At 48.2% G+C, this 11,838-nt stretch overlaps 1 protein-coding gene across 10 annotated transcripts in view; it reads left to right on the forward strand.

The window, feature by feature from the left end:
* Window positions 1–11,838, forward strand: part of LOC140388530 (hyaluronidase-1-like) — a 67,516-nt gene that overhangs the window by 17,162 nt on the left and 38,516 nt on the right. The gene's annotated exons all lie outside the window — the stretch shown is intronic.

Consider the following 11,838-nt stretch of genomic DNA (forward strand, 5'->3'; position numbering starts at 1 on the left):
TTTAAGTAATACTCTTTTTTTTTTTTTAATTCATCCTGCCAGAGTGAACAAACTCACCATTCTCACATTATAAATAAATAATCTTTATTGTCACAAGTAGGCTTACATTAACACTGCAATGAAGTTACTGTGAAAAGCCCCTAGTCGCCACATTCTGGCGCCTGTTCGGGTACACGGAGGGAGAACTCAGAATTCTCAGCTGGTATGGGAATTGAACCCAAGCTGCTGGCCTTGTTCTGCATCACAAACCAGCTGTCTAGTCCACTGAGCTAAACCAGCCCCCATTATACTCCCATCTGCCAGATTTTTGCCCACTCACTTAACCTGTCCGCAACCTCCTTATTCACAACATACTTTCCTACCTATCTTTGTGTCATCTGCAAATTTAGCTACCATGCCTTTGCGCCCCTCATGTAAGTAATTGACGCAAATTGTAAAAAGTTGAGGCCCCAGCACAGACCCCTGCAGGACACCACTCGGCATATTCTGCCACTCTCAAACAAAGACCCACTTATGCATATTCTCTATTTTCTGCCAACCCAGCCAGTCTTCGATCCGTGCCAATATGTTACCCCCTACACCATGAACTTTCATTTTTCACAATAACCTTTGATGTGGCACCTTATCAAGTGCCTTCTGGAATTCCAAGTACAGTATGTCTATATGCTCCCCCTTCTTCCACAGCGCATGCTACTCCTTCAAAGAATTCCAATAATTTGGTTACACATGATTTCCCTTTCACAAAGCCATGCTGGGTCTTCCAGATTACCTCGAGTTCCTACTAAATGCCTAGTTATAACCACCTCAATGGACGAATCTACCACCTCCGGAACGATGGACTTCAAGCAAATTGGCCTATGGTTTCCAGTTTTCCGCCTCCCTCCCTTCTTGAATATTTGCTATTTTCCGGTCTTATGGAACATTTCCAGAATCTAACGAATTTTGGAAAATTAACACCAATGTATCTGCTACATCATCAGTCACTTCTAAAATTTTAGGATGAAATTGTAGCACTCCGCTCCAACTGTTTACTCAGTACCGCTTCCCTAGTGATTGTAATTTCAACAAGTTCCTCTCTCCCTTCCATCTCCTGATTTACATATTTTGCTCAGCTGTTCTTTATATCTTCTATAGTGAAGACAGCAGCAAAATATTTGTTCATTTCATCTGTCGTTTTCTTATCGATTATTGGCTCATTCTCACTCTCTGGAGGACCAACACTCACTTCACTTACACTTTTCCTTTTTAAATACCTGGAGAAACTCATGCTATCTAATTTCACATTTTTAGCTTGCTTCCTCTCATACTCTAATTTCTTTCTCATGATTAATCTTTTGTCATTCTTTACCATATTCTGACCTGCCACTCAGCTTTGCGCTGTTAGATGCTTTTTCCTTAAGTTTGATGTTTTCTCTGATTTCTATAGTTAACCGCAGACAGTGGGCCCGCCCTTTAGACTTTTTATTTATAGTAGGAATATGCTTGTAACTGAGTAATGTGAAATATCCCCTTAAATGTCTGCCATTGCCTCTCTATTGATCTAACCTCTAACCTTGTATTCCCGTTTACTCAGCTAGTTCAGCTTTCATGCGCACATAATTGCACTTACTGAAGCTTAAAATAATCTTTTTAGACCCACACTTCCCCCTTTCAAACTGGATGTAAAATGCAATCATATCGGGCATTCATGTAAATCTGCATTGTTGTAATTCTTCAAATGGTAACAGGGAATGTGTCATCGTAGTCGGACTATTGGCCTGTCACAAAATGATAGGGGACTGGCAGGTCACTAGCCAGTCACTAGGACTTCAGTAAAAGCAAATGGAGTACATGTGACATGTCTGTTTTTTTATGTTTGTTAAAGATCTTAAAAATAGCTAGGATCACAAATCTAGATTTTATCTTACAATCTTCATGACATTGGGTTGTGTCTGAGGAGAGAATTTTGAGCAGTTTCTAACACTTGTTAAAGTACCAGTGTTCACATAACTCCTTGGTGGTACAGGAAGTTAGCAGCAATTAATTGAGTAACACATGAAAATCGTGCTTCCTTTAAAGTAGATTCAGCCTCAACTGTTAACAGGACAATCTGTTTGGGTCAAGCTGAGAAATATTGTAAAGTACAGCACCTCTTCATCAGAGCTCTAGTGAGTGGCATTGTATTAGGAAAAGGATCAAATCAGTTGAGACAATGACTGCAATTTCCTGCTCTGTCAATTTTTCGGTGTAACGGGGTACTCGGGTGACTAATGTATATGGGGAATTTTTGAGTTTCTGCTCCTGTTCTTGCATGTCCTCAAGCTTCCTTCAGGCAAATAGTTTAAAGAGCATCCAATCAATGGATCCTCTTTTTTTTTTTTTGTAGAGCACAACTGATTTGTTTTAGTTCACCGGCCTTTTAGATGTTCTTGCACAACTGAAGTGACTTGGAGTCAACTTGTGCATGTCATGTTTGGGAACCTTTGGGTGCACAATCACACTGCATCCAACATGTGCAATATTGACAAGTGCATTTCCCAATGCATTCCCCTTCATTTGCACCATACTGATACTGGATGCCAAGGACATATTTTGACCTTTGGAGTTGGAATTTTTGCTGATTATTCCATCATGTTCAGCTACATTTATACTTCATATAAATGAAGTCGGCTCAAGTCGTGGGTTAACATGTGGCTGATAATATTTGTGTGACAAGTAGTGACCATATTAAACAGTAAAACCTAACCACCTCCCCATGATCCAAAATCGCACCATCATCAGCAAGACCCCTGCCATGAACATCTAACGGTCATCTTTGAGCAGAAGTTGAACTGAACCAGCTATATAAGCGACATTTAAGCGACTCTTAGACAAGCACATGGACAGCAGTAAATTGAAGGGGTGTAGGTTAGGTTGATCTTAGATTAGGATAAATAGTCGGCACAACATCGTGGGCTGAAGGGCCTGTACTGTGCTGTACTGTTCTATGTTCTATATAAATACCATGGCTACTTAAACAGAGCTGAGGTTGGGGCTCACTTCATGACGCTTCAAACTTTCTCTTTTTTAAAAAATATGTTTTTATTAAGAATTTTTTCAACAATATTTTCCACCTTACATACAACCCCCCCCCCCCGTAACAAAGAAAAGAAAGAGAACTCGCGTGGCAAGACATGAACATAGCAAGTCAATACGATACAGAACTTTGTACATTGGATTCTTCCTGTACACGTCAGTTTCCGGGTCATTCGTGTGTTTTCTTGATCACATGCCCCCAGAGAAACCCCCCCCCCGAACGATGTCCCCTCCCCCCCGGGTTGCTGTTGCTGCTGTCCGACCTTCATCTAACGCTCCGCGAGATGATCTAGGAACGGTTGCCACCGCCTGTAGAACCCCTGCGCAGACCCTCTCAAGGCAAACTTTATCCTTTCCAACTTGATAAACCCTGCCATATTGTTTATCCAGGCCTCCACGCTGGGGGGCTTCGCCTCCTTCCACATTAGCAAGATCCTTCGCCGGGGTACTAAGGACGCAAAGGCCAGAATACCGGCCTCTTTCGCCTCCTGCACTCCCGGCTCGTCCACTACTCCAAATAGTGCTAGCCCCCAGCTTAGCTTGACCCGGACTTCTATTCGGTCCCCCATTCTTCTAATCCCTGCCCGATGCCAGCTCTGAAACCCCCCGTTCATCCTTCCTGGGACAAACCAATGGTTGTCTCTGATCGGGGGCCACACCGAGGCTCCCGTCGCACCCCTGTGCCGTCTCCACAGCCGCCAGATCTTTAGCGTTGCCGCCACCACCGGGCCCGTGGTGTACCTTGTCGGCGAGAGCGGCAGCGGTGCCGTCACCAGCGCCCCCAGGCTCGTTCCCTTGCAGGACGCCATCTCCAACCTCTTCCATGCCGCCGCCCCCCCCGCCCCCTCTCCCTCCATCACCCACTTACGGATCATTGCCACGTTAGCTGCCCAATTCGGCAACGCCAACCCTCCTCTATCTCTGCTACGCTCCAGGAACCCCCTCCTTACCCGCGGGGTCTTGCTCGCCACACAAATCTCATAATGCTCCTGCTTACCCTCTTAAAGAAGGCCTTAGTAATCACAATTGGGAGGCATTGGAATAGAAAAAGAAATCTCGGGAGGACCACCATTTTAACCGCCAACGAGAGTGGCAACATGTCCCACCTTTTAAAATCCTCCTCCATCTGTTCCACCAACTGCGTCAAATTAAGTTTGTGCAGTGCCCCCCAGCTCCTAGCTACCTGAATCCCCAAGTATCGAGAGCTCCTTTCCGCCCTCCTCAACGGTAGGTCGTCTATCCCTCTTCCCTGGTCCCCCGGATGGATCACAAAGAGCTCACTCTTTCCCACATTGAGCTTATAGCCTGAAAAATCTCCAAACTCCCGTAGGATCTGCATTACCTCCACCATCCCCTCCACTGGGTCCGTCACATACAGCAACAGGTCGTCTGCGTACAGCGACACTCGATGTTCCTCTCCCCCTCGGACCACCCCCTTCCATTTCCACGACTCCCTTAACGCCATGGCCAAAGGTTCAATTGCTAATGCAAACAGCAGAGGGGACGGGGGCACCCCTGCCTCGTCCCTCGATACAGCCGGAAATACTCCGACCTCCGCCGGTTCGTGACCACACTCGCCACCGGGGCTTTATACAGGAGCTTAACCCAACTAATAAGCCCTCCCCTAAACCCAAACCTCCTCAACGCTTCCCAGAGATACTCCCACTCTACCCGATCAAAGGCCTTCTCCGCGACCATGGCTGTCACTATCTCCGCTTCTCCCTCCACCGATGGCATCATTATCACATTTAGGAGCCTTCGCACATTAGTATTTAACTGCCTACCCTTTACGAATCCCGTCTGGTCCTCGTGAATCACCCCCGGGACACAGTCCTCAATCCTCGTGGCCAACATTTTTGCCAGCAACTTGGCATCTACATTAAGGAGCGAGATCGGTCTATACGACCCACATTGCAGTGGGTCCTTATCCCGCTTCAAGATCAAAGAGATCGTCACCTCCGACATTGTCGGGGGCAGGGTCCCCCCCTCCCTTGCTTCATTGAAGGTCCTTACCAGCAACGGGGCTAACAGGTCTACATATTTCCTATAAAACTCCACCGGGAACCCATCCGGCCCCGGGGCCTTCCCTGCCTGCATGCTCCCCAGTCCTTTAACCAGCTCCTCCACCCCAATTGGCGCCCCCAAACCAGCCACCTCCTGCTCCTCCACCCTTGGGAACCTCAGTTGGTCCAAGAATCGCCACATCCCCTCTTTTCCCCCTGGGGGCTGGGACCTATACAGTTCCTCGTAAAAGGCCTTAAAAGCCTCATTCACTTTCCCCGCACTCCGCACCGTAGTTCCCCTGCCATCTTTGACTCCGCCTATTTCCCTCGCTGCCATCTTCTTATGGAGCTGATTTGCCAGCATCCGGCTCGCCTTCTCCCCATATTCATATATCGCCCCCTGTGCCTTCTTCCACTGTGCCTCTGCCTTCCCTGTGGTCAACAGGTCGAACTCCGTCTGGAGACTTCGTCTCTCCCTGAGTAGTCCCTCATCAGGAGCCTCTGCATAGCTCCTGGCCACCCTTAAAATCTCCCCCACTAACCTCTCCCATTCCCTGCCCTCTCTCTTCACCCTATGAGCCCTGATGGAGATTAACTCTCCCCTGACCACCGCCTCCCATACTACTCCCACCTGCACCTCCCCGTTGTCGTTGGCCTCCAGATACCTTTCAATACACCGCCGCACCCTCCCGCACACTTCCTCGTCTGCCAGCAGTCCCACATCCAATCTCCACAGCGGGCGTAGGTCCCTCGCCTCCCCCAGCTCTAACTCCACCCAATGTGGGGCATGGTCTGAAATGGCTATGACCGAATACTCCGTTCCCTCCACTTTCGGGATCAATGCCCTGCCCAGAACAAAAATATCTATCCGGGAGTAGGCCTTATGCACGTGGGAGAAAAAAGAAAATTCTCTGGCCAAAGGCCTGGCAAATCTCCACGGATCTACTCCCCCCATCTGGTCCATAAACCCCCTAAGCACCTTGGCCGCAGCCGGCCTCTTCCCCGTCCTGGATCTGGAGCGATCTAATGCTGGGTCCAGCACCGTGTTAAAATCCCCACCCACTATCAAGCTCCCTACCTCCAGGTCTGGAATACGCCCCAACATCCGTTTCATGAATCCAGCATCGTCCCAGTTCGGGGCATATACATTCACCAGTACCACCTCCGTCCCCTGCAACCTACCACTCACCATCACGTATCGGCCTCCCTTATCCGCTACTATGTTCTTGGCCTTAAACGACACCTGCTTTCCCACCAGTATTGCCACCCCTCTATTCTTCGCATCCAGCCCCGAATGGAACACCTGTCCCACCCATCCCTTCCTTAACCTGACCTGCTGTGCCACCTTCAGATGTGTCTCCTGAAGCATGGCCACGTCTGCCTTCAGTCCCTTTAGGTGCGCGAATACTCGGGCCCTCTTAACCAGCCCATTTAGGCCTCTCACATTCCACGTGATCAGCCGGATTGGGGGGTTACCCCTCCCCGCCGACTAGCCATCTCCTATCTTAGGCCAGTCCCGTGCTTGCGCCTCCCGCACCCTCCAGTCCCCCAGGCGGAGAACCCCCACCCCGACCACCTCTTCCATTTTCAGTTCCCCCTCGGGCAGTGCAGCAGCAACCCTAGAATCCCCCCTCCCCCCCCCCCCCCCCCATTAGATCCACATCTAGCTCTTTTGCTCCCCCCATATTACTTCCGAGAGTCTGCCTTCCCGTTGATCTCCGTGTGGGAGACTCTCCTCCTTGCCTTCCTCCTCTCCCCCCCCCCTTTTTGGTGCGGGAAAAAGCCCGCGCTTTCCTGAACCAGCCCCGCCCCCTGTGGCGCAGCTCCTGTTGCAGCCATTATCCCAGCTCCCTCATCCCCGAGTCTCACCTCCCTCCAGCACCAACGCCCACATTCCCCATCATCATCATCTCGTCTACAGAAAAGAAAAAAGGGAAATTTTAGGAATTTGAACCCGAACTCTACCCACATCCCCATCCATCCTCTCACCCATGAATTATTCTTTACGCATACTTACAACCCCATATACAACCAACATCTCCCCCCACAACCATATCCCCTCAGTTCGAGTCTAGTTTTTCCATCTGAATAAAGGACCAAGCCTCTTCTGGCGTTTCAAAATAATGGTGTCGGTCCTGATAAGTGACCCACAGTCGCGCAGGCTGCAGCATGCCGAACCTGACTTTTTTTATGCAGCATCGCCTTGGCCCGATTGAAGCCAGCTCTCCTCCTTGCCACCTCCGCGCTCCAATCCTGGTAAACTCGGATCACCGCGTTCTCCCATCTACTGCTCCGCACCTTCTTGGCCCATCTCAGCACACTTTCTTTGTCCGCGAAGCGATGGAACCTTGCCACTATCGCCTTTGGCGGCTCATCATCCTTGGGTCTCCTCGCCAGGACCCGGTGAGCCCCTTCCAGCTCCAGGGGGGTCGGAGAGGCCTCCGCACCCATCAGCGCATGGAGCATCATACTCACATATGCCCCGGCATCAGCTCCCTCCACTCCTTCGGGAAGACCCAGAATCCGGAGGTTCTCCCTCCTCGACCTGTTCTCCAGGACCTCAATTCTCTCGGCCCACCTCCTGTGCACCGCCTCGTGCGCCTCCATTTTTACCGCCAGGCCCAATATCTCGTCCTCGTTGTCATTCATTTTATCTTTCACCTCATGAAGCTCCACCGCCTGGGTCCTCTGGGTCTTCTTCAGCCCCTCGATCGCCAACAGCATTGGTGCCAGCACCTCCTTTTTCAGCTCCTCCACACAGTGCTTAAGGAACTCCTGCTGGTCCGGCCTCCATGCTGCTTGCTCGCCACCCTCCGCCATCTTGCTTTTTCCCCCTCGATTTTGCCGCTGCTCCAGAGCTTTCTTCGCCGCTCCACCGCTGATCTCGGCCATATATCGTAAGGAGGGACCTTACTGCACCTTCCCACACGGGATCAATTCAAAAAAGTTCAGTTGGGGCTCCTCTGGAGAGTCCGTTGTCGCGGGAACTGCCGAAACGTGCAGCTTAGCTCCGCATCGCCGCAACCGGAAGTCGCTTCAAACTTTCTCCACCTGCAAGACTCAAATCAGAAATTTGATGGAATACTCGCCCTGTTTCTGGATGGGTGCGGCCACAACAATATTTAAGTTGCTCAACACCGTCCATTACAGAGTAATTCACTTGGTGCTGTCCCTGCTGCTGTACACGCCCCTGTCCCTGCTGCTGTACACGCCCCGTACTGAAGCATTGTGGCTGCAGTGAAAAGCACATTTTTGTGGCAGCCAACCCCCCCCCCCCCCCCCCGTAAAATTCCGGGTTCAGTGTTTTCAGTAAAAGCTAAGGAAGTATTTGAATAAATGCAATTTACTCAAGAATAATGTGAAATACTCAGTAGGTCAAGGCAGTTTCCATGGTGAGAGAAGCGGGGTTAACCTTTCAAGTCGCTGACCCATTGTCACATTTCAGGTTGGTGAGCTTTTGCTGAATGATAGGCGTTGTGCCGGTAATACCGCAGTCTTTTTGTATATCATCCCAAATGATAGGAGTTGAAGAAAAGTGGTGAAAGAACGCTTTTGAATTCGGCTATTATTTCAGTATTTAATAAAACGTTTTTAAAAGTGGTTGAAGAATTGTGAGCACTGATTTGAGAGATAGCCACAAGGCATCCTTTTTACTTTTTCCCGCTAACATTATTTTGCTGTTTCTGGTAAGTCACACCAACCATAGTCTTGCTTAGTTTCATGTTGGATTTACACTGTTTTGAATGTGGGAGAACTCCGTGTAAAATGCCGTTGTCATTATTGTGCTGAAAATTCTATATAAGTGCAAGCTAGAATGTGACATAAGGAGCGCAATTCAGCGGACTCAAGTTAAAGTCCGCTGAGTGACGAGTTTAGTGGGGTGTTTCTCGGTGCTGCAGTGCCAAGAAAGACCCCACTATTCAATGCCACTTTGGTGGTTTTTTGGCCTCGGCGAGGAACTCCCTGTTGAGGCCACTATAAGTAGTTTCCTGCACTGGCGAGCTGGATGACTACTCACAGATCTGGCCACCATTTTTAAAGGCGGCCCTGATCTTTTGACTCCCCCAGCCCCCTTTCGACCACCACAACCTCAGGACCCCAATTTACCTCTTCCAGGGTCCTCTAACCCCTTACCCTTCCTCCCTCGCCCCACCTCTTATGGACAAGGTACCCCCTCGGCCTGAACCCTGGCATCTGGGCACCTTGACAGTGCCAGCTTTGCACCCTGACAGTGCCAACCAGGAACCCTGGAAGTGCTAGGTGGCAGTGCCAAGGGGAGTGCAAAGGTGCCACCCTGCCCAGTCCCTGACTATCCAGGGGCCTCAACTTCCAGCGAGACTCCCCAAGGTGCCAACATGAGTGGTTCACAACTTTGTTAACTAGTACCAAGCAGCGCCTGGCTGAGGCCTCACTAGCGAGGCCAGCGAATCCCGGGCCCCGGGTGAATTGGGCAAGCGCATATATAAATGAGCAGAATGGCTCATTTAAATATGCACACCTGGATGCCCAGTGAGAGATAGATCCAGGTCGCGACATTCCATTGTATCTTGTGCGACATTTCAAGCATCGTGATTCCTAATTGAGGCTTCGTAAGATTCAATGGCTTTGTCCCGGCTCCATATTGGGCGTGACAAGGCCGCTGAATCACACCAAGAAGTAAAAATAGGAGTAGGCCATCCAGCCCTTTGAACTTGTTGTTCCTTTCAATTCGATCATAGCTGATCTACCCCAACTCAACTATTCCGCACTACCCCCATATCCCTTGGTATACAAATACTTATTGATCACTGTTTTGAATATGTTCAACAACCACGCTTTCTAGAATAGAGCGGGAGAGTTCAATATCCCACCATCTTTGAGTGAAGAAATTTCTCATCTTCAGCTGATGCCTTATTCTGAGGTGAGATAAGAGTGATTGCTCTCGACATCAAGGCAGCATTTGAACAAATGTGGCATCAAGGAGTCCCAAAAAAACTGGATTCAATGGGAAAACTGTCCATTGATTGCAGCCATACCTTGCACGAAGAAAGATAGTTGTTGGGAATCAATCATCTCAGTTCTAGGACATCACTGTCAAAGTTCCTTAGGGCAGAGTCCTCTGTCTACCCATCTCCAGCTGCTTCATCAATGACCCTTTCGATTATCTGATGATTTAGAAAGCTTTTTCGAAAGTCAGATATTCTTTAGACTGTAGTACATCTGAAAATGTATCATTGGCCACTCCCACTCCAATTTGGCCTTTTCTGAGCTCTGACTTAAGTCACCATAGTCACAGCCTTCAGCCAATCTGTATAACTTAGTTATGAAAGAGTCAATGGGTTCCCCGGGCTTCTGGACTCTTGTCAAATTTTTCTTACCCCAAAATTGTGTTAAATAACTTCATGACCTCTTCAAAATTATCAGATCACTTTAAATAAATTATCCTTGATTCCTTCTCTGGCAATTATGCAGATAGCTATTGAACCTACTGAATATAGCACTGTATTCACTTGTTCAGCCTGTTTTCTTAATCAAGCCTGTGTTATCACATATCTTAAAATGTTTTTCTCCATAACGCCCAATTTTGTGCCTGGTCTGGCCCTTTCATCTGCCTTAATTGGTCTGCCAGTTTAACATGCATGGCATTTACATACTCAGGGCAATACAGCTTTTTTTTTAAATGGAGCTGCAGTAATCATTTCTCTTCTTGTGCTTTTCGGGATTTGGTGGGCTCCAGTTGCGATTATGGAGCCATTTTAAACATCAGCAATTCTGCAGGAAATCTATTGAACAAATTGTTTTGGCCAGCTAGTTGCTTTCCTAATCTTGGTGAATTGATTTGAAGCCTATTTATTGCTCTAACTTATGTTTGCATGCATTCGGCATGTGTTATGGTGCCAACTTTGGATCCAGCTGCAATGTTCTTCAAGCCACGCTTGTTAAAACAGTCTACCAATGTTGCCTGATTATTGCAACGAACGTAAAAGCATATATCAGCTTTTTTTTTGCGATCTGGCTAGGTTCTTTGACTCTGCTTTTGATCGGGTCTCGCAATAGGCCTCCACGTGCTCAGGTGGTCCTCTTGTCCTCTTGCTCAACCAGAGGGAGGTGGGAAGACTGCATAACCTCCATCCCATACCTCCTCTCTCAGTACACATCACCTCCACACCCTCGGCCTCCAAACTCACCTCTGGGGCGTGCATTAAATTCCACCATAATTCCAGGTGTAATCTCAAAGTCCTAGGCAATTACTATAAGACGGCTTCACTCTTGTGTTCCAATCTCTTAATATCAAGGTTAATATACCATTTGATTTCAAAATTCCCCCCCACTCATATCTTTTTATCTCACACATTTGCTTTATTTTTTCCTCTTCGACTCATTTTTGTTTGGATGCTCTGCCACCGGACATATTGTTCTATTCCACTCACTAGACCATCCACCAACCTGCCCACCCAGCTTTTTTAAATGTTGCTTCAACTTTGGATTCCATTCGCTTCTATTTATCCAGCACTAGCCCTTTTCACTTCATTAATATGTTGCTGCCCACATTGATTTATCATTGCTGCCTATTGCTTTAATGTACTTCATTTCATTACTGTACAGCTGGCCTGGTCCATTAGCTTTGTTTTTAGTTCATCACTATGCTCTGTAGTATATTTATTAATGGTGTCCATGCTCACAAGTTTTATTGATTCAGTGGTTGCTGGTACTGTATTAATTCAACGCTGCTTGCATAGCTGTTTTGCAGTGTTCATCTGTGGCCTTTTTTGTTGTCTGGGTGTAATGATGCATGTGGCTT

The sequence above is a fragment of the Scyliorhinus torazame genome, chromosome 13 (genome assembly GCF_047496885.1).
Source record: "Scyliorhinus torazame isolate Kashiwa2021f chromosome 13, sScyTor2.1, whole genome shotgun sequence".
NCBI classification, from domain to species: domain Eukaryota; kingdom Metazoa; phylum Chordata; class Chondrichthyes; order Carcharhiniformes; family Scyliorhinidae; genus Scyliorhinus; species Scyliorhinus torazame.